At 47.4% G+C, this 5,512-nt stretch overlaps 1 long non-coding RNA gene across 1 annotated transcript; it reads right to left on the reverse strand.

The window, feature by feature from the left end:
• Window positions 1-699: 699 nt before the first annotated feature.
• LOC122898789 lies at window positions 700-2,525 on the reverse strand. The gene is made up of 3 exons (XR_006383058.1): window positions 2,506-2,525; window positions 2,179-2,358; window positions 700-1,034 (listed from the first exon to the last, which is right to left on the reverse strand). It is a non-coding gene; the product is annotated as an uncharacterized LOC122898789 (long non-coding RNA).
• Window positions 2,526-5,512: the final 2,987 nt, after the last annotated feature.

Genomic DNA, 5,512 nt, shown 5'->3' on the forward strand with positions numbered 1-5,512 from the left:
TGCTACACGGACTTGGTCGCTGCCACATAGAATTTACAACTTGGTAAGGCAGAGTGATAGCAGACAAAGAGTTATGTCAGTACCTGCTTCTCAAGCATGGTAAGTCCAGCAGGCTTGTGTACTCTCAGAATACATCACAAGGGCAGAGACTGCCCTACCTAGGCTGGTGGCAGAGAGGGCACACAACCTCTAAAACCTTCATGAGAAAGTTCCTCATATGAAAGAACATCTTTAATAAAATCTTAAAGAGGGGCGCCTGGGTGGCTCAGTGGGTTAAACCGCTGCCTTCAGCTCAGGTCATGATCTCAGGGTCCTGGGATCGAGTCCCACATCGGGCTCCCTGCTCAGCAGGGAGCCTGCTTCCCTCTCTCTCTCTCTCTCTGCCTGCCTCTCCATCTACTTGTGATTTCTCTCTATCAAATAAATAAATAAAATCTTTTTAAAAAAATAAAAATTAAAAAAATAAAATAAAATAAAATCTTAAAGAAAAAGGGGGGGGTGTCGCCTGGGTGGCTCAGTGGGTTAAAGCCTCTGCCTTCAGCTCAGGTCATGATCCCAGGGTCCTGGGACTGAGCCCCACATTGGGCTCTCTGCTCAGCGGGGAGCCTGCTTCCCTATCTCTCTCTCTGCCTGCCTCTCTGCCTGTCAAATAAATAAATGAAATCTTAAAAAAAGAGAGAGAGAAAGAACATCTTTTTTAAAAGATTACTTCTGAGCGAGTATAAATAATGGACATGGACTCAAATTTCATGCAGAGAAAAGAGATTCAATATGTACTTCCTACCTCTGAGAAGAAGCTCAAGGGTCTGAACATTACCAAGGAAGCTTCTGAGATGCTGCTTCTTAGGTGTCTGGAGGGGGCCGGCATGAGAGTATTTCCATCCCAGGACTGTACTGTGGCCTGGGTCTCCTTGATAAAAATGACATTTCATACACGTAGATGGTGTTACCCTGAGTGATGTTGTTAGGATCCAGGGCTGTGGTGTCAGACCGACACTTGGAGTATTTAATTCCTATAGGCCTTAGTTTCTGTCCTGTAAAATGGGTGAATAATAGTCTACTTTCAGAGTTAATGTGAGAAGTAAATGAGATAATCCCCCATAAAGCACCTTCCAACACACTGGGCGCATGGCAAGTGTGCAACTGGTGTTAACTAGCATTAGCTTAGAACTTCAACCATGCAAAGCGAGGATATGGGGACAGCTCTGGACTTCTCTCAAAGCCCCAGGTGTAATTGGGTTTCTTTCTAAATACATTGCTTAAGTTGTCACCCTCTTTTGTTCCTCCCTTTTCTTCCTTTCCTATTTATTTTTCTACTTGTGTTATCTAACTTGACAAACCTTCAGGGAGAAAGGTCAGAGACATGAAATTACATGGTGTTTCTTATGTGAAAAGAAAAAGGGAATCAATATGGAAATTGAATTCTGTTCAGCATTCCCAATGGTTATTTATAATATCTACCCAGAGGGAGAAACAGAACTCTAAATAGAAAAACCACGTGGCAACTTCCGTCTAGGGGACCCCAAAGTACTTTACTTTTAATTTATTATTATCATTGTGGAGGCTACTGTTCAATTTCAGACATGGGGATATGGCCAGGGGAAACCCTAAGTGGGTTTTGCCCGTAACATCTCTGGGGTCTGCGGGAGAGGTGGGGCTGTGTGTGGTCTTCAGAGCCCAAGCACACATCAAAGCCAGCTCAGTGGTGGTTTCTGGCAGTGTACTTCCCTCTCCCCAAGGCAGTAATGAAGCTACAAAGAGAATGATCTGATGGGGGTCCTGGCTCAGTGTGCCCAGGGGGTGTAAGAAAGCCATATCCAGCTTCTCATCCATTGCCGGAGGGCAGGAAACAGCCCTTGTTCTCCCTGGCAGAAAACACACCATCTTTTATCTCCTTCCCTCCACAATAGCTGGAATTCTGCCTCTCCAGGCAAAAATAATTGGTCACCATAATTACACTTGGCATTTGGGCCACACTTTATAGCCATTAATTAGTTAAATGTAGGCAGCGCCCTGTGATACCAAGAAAGATCCTGGGCTCTGCTTTGTGCGCAGGAACAAAGGGATGGGAAGGAGGACTTAGAGCTATTGCTCAAGGCAGAGTGAGGTTGGTATCCAGGCCCTGGTCCCCCTCCAGACCTGGCACAGTTAGTTCTGGGTGGCCAGTGTAGGTCTTACCTATCCTCTCCCCCAGGAAGACAATGAGGCTGTGGTTTCCTTCTGTTATGGTAATGGAAATGAGAATCAGTATACTCTGAGCAATCTCTACAGTCATCAGTGGCTCTGGTTAACCAGTTTCCAAGCATCTCTTGCACTTTGACTGTAAACGGCTGCGTGCTTTTCTCTGTGCTGAACATCCTGGAAGAGAAGCATGCCTCTGATGAAGTTCTAGAACCTAGGTGAGGTTCGGTGGGCTGAGCAACTGACATGCAAGTGTTCCAATAAGACAATACTTCTTGAAAAGCCCTGAAATGAGAGTAAAGAAAAAGGAGAGAAAGTACTCACCAATTTTGCACCGAAGCTCAGAGTCCAAATGTAGAGACTCATAGCCCCACGTTGGACGCCATATGATGAAGTTCTAGAACCTAGGTGAGGTTTGGTGGGCTGAGGTCCAGAGTCGATGACCAAGAAAGAATTCTTGAGACATCTTTGGTGCAAAATGGTGGTTTATTAAAGCACGGGGACAGGACCCCTGGGCAGAAAGAGCTGCTACCCCGGGTTGTGAGGGATGACAGGTTATGTACCCTTCAGTTGGGGGAGGGTGAGCGGAAGGGAGGTTTCCACGGAGTTTTCATATGCTAAAGAGGGCCTACAAGATGCTGGGATACTGGAGGCCTTTCAGCTTGATCAATGTTGTCTTTTGGCCAGCCATTAACATCAAGATAGTTGGGAGATACCTGTTGGGATGTCACAATCCTGCTATCAAGCATCTTTGTTAGTGAGATTTAGGTTCAGAAGAGATTTAACTATATTTACATTTCCTTCTACCTCAGCCTCCTTCAGTTTTATTTATGGAGGGGAGGGCGACATTAGGGCTTGAGGAACTGAGTTATTTGCCTCTGGAAATTGTGCTATTGATAAGATAACTTCTTTGTAGATCTCGAGGACATTTTTAAACCAAGGGAGACTCCTGTCTTGTAGGATTGTGATCTCTGCAAGTTAACTATTTGTTTCTCATTTATGGCAGTCAGGGGTGCCTGAGGAATGTCACACACATTACCGAGGGGAGCAGGTGGAGAGGGGGTGCAAGGTGCCAGCTTTTGCTTTGTCTTCAGCCAGCCTCCTGCTCCCTCATCACCTCCACTCCTTCCCTCCCTGAGGGTATAACTTAGCTGGACAGGGTACACGAAGGAATCAGAGAGTGAGCCAAAATGGAGAGAGTGGTATGGAATGGAGTTGGCTGAAGGTCCAAAGAAAGAAAGACTTGAGGTTGAGCCTGGGAGCACCAGGAGGGTGTGCACTGGGGCTGTGATGGAAAAGGCAAGGGTCCTGGTGGCGGAAGGGGGAGACTGAGGCTGGAAGGACTCGTTCCAGTTCCCAGGAGTGCTGGGGGAAGACACCTACTGCTGTCAGTCACTGCAGAGGGTCCCTCAGTTGCAGAGAGCTGCCTTGCGCAAGGTCATGCTCCTGCCCATGTGGCCTAATGACAGAACAGTGCAGAAATGTCAAGACCCAGCCTCTCAGCCGGTCTTGGGACAACTCTGAAGGCCACTAACTATCATGCCATTTTAAGTCTAGAGCTTCCCATGGGGTTGGCCCCGGCTACTGCTGGGTCTGATCGCGGCTCCATCTCTTTTTCTTCCCAATCCTTGTTCCTTTCCCTCCCTTCGGCTGGTGTCCATCTCAAAGTCACCCTGGAGGAACCCCTGTGCACTAAATCATTCTATCTCAGAGTTCAGTTTCCAGGGGACCCGTTGGCAGAAAGTGAGATGAGTGGATTTCCATCAGAGGCCACTGCAGAATGTGGAGGAGGAAAATGGGGTGTGGGATCTGGGCAGGACTAACCAGGTTTTGGGGGGTGGCGCCTGGGTGGCTCAGTGGGTTAAGGCCTCTGCCTTCGGCTCAGGTCATGATCCCAGGGTCTTGGGATCGAGCTCTACATCGGGCTCTCTGCTCGGCAGGGACCCTTCTTCCTCCCCTCTGCCTGCCTCTCTGCCTACTTGTGATCCCTGCCTGTCAAATGAATAAATAAAATCTTAAAAAAAAAAAAAAAAAAAGACTAACCAGGTTGGGATAGGTAAATGGGTAGAGGAGCAAGAGCAGTGATGGTGATGAGGGAGTAGGAGACTGGCTGAGAACGGAGCAGGGGCTGGCACCTTGCACCCCCTCTCCACCCATTCCCCTTGGTAATATGTGTGGCATTCCACAGGCATCCCTGACTGCCCTAAAAGAAGAGCAAATGGTTATCTTGCAGAGATCACAGTCCTGCAAGGCAGGAGTCTCTCTTGGTTTACAAATGTCCTTGAGATTTACAACAAAGAAGTTACCTTATCAATAGCCCAATTTCCAAAGACACATAACTCAGTTCCTCAAGCCCTAACGTCACCCTCCCCTCCATAAAAAAACCGAAGGAGACGGAGGTAGAAGGAAAAGTAAATAAAGTTAAATTTCTTTTAAAACCTAAATCTCACTAACAAGGACGCTTGATAGCAGGAATGTAACATTCCAGCAGGAGACTCCCAATTGTCTTTATGTTAGTGCCTCATTAGAGGGAAAGTGGCCTTGGCTTGATAGTAACCAGGCCTTCAATATCCTGACAGTCTTCTTTGCCCCAATAGCTCTTCTGAACAGCCCTTTGTCCTCACCTACCCAACTGTGTATATAACCAGACACTCCTCACAGGCTCGGGGCAGCTGCATCTCTGCCTGCCCACGGGTCCTGTCCCCGTGCTCTAATAAACCACCTTTTTGCACCAGAGACGTCTTAAGAATTCTTTCTTTAGCCGTCGGCTCCGAACCTCACCCCACTGAACCTCACCTAGGTTCGAGAACTTCATCAATGGGGGGGGCGCCTGGGTGGCTCAGTGGGTTAAAGCCTCTGCCTTCGGCTCAGGTCATGATCCCAGCGTCCTGGGATCGAGTCCCGCATCGGGCTCTCTGCTCTGCGGGGAGCCTGCTTCCTCCTCTCTCTCTGCCTGACTCTCTGCCTACTTGTGATCTCTGTCTGTCAAATAAATAAAATCTTTAAAAAAAAAAAAAGAGCAGTGATGGGGATGAGGAGAGCAGCAGAGGTCAAGAGGCGAGGAGGAGCTGGATGGGTTGATGGCAGGCGACGGAGAGAATCAGAGAGCCAATGTGAAGAAGGAAGGAAAGACAGGAGTGGATAGCCAGTTATTTTTAGAGAAATAAAAGGCAAAGGTAAGAGATCTAGTCTATGTGTTTTTTTAGGTTATCACATTGACAAAATAATAAGATTATTGAGATGGAGGGTTTTGTGATAAATTGTTATAGACTTGAGTTTGAGTTGACACAAGACTTTTGAGTGGAGATATCTTGTGGGCCATTCAGTATCT

The sequence above is a fragment of the Neovison vison genome, chromosome 2 (genome assembly GCF_020171115.1).
Source record: "Neovison vison isolate M4711 chromosome 2, ASM_NN_V1, whole genome shotgun sequence".
NCBI lineage: Eukaryota > Metazoa > Chordata > Mammalia > Carnivora > Mustelidae > Neogale > Neogale vison.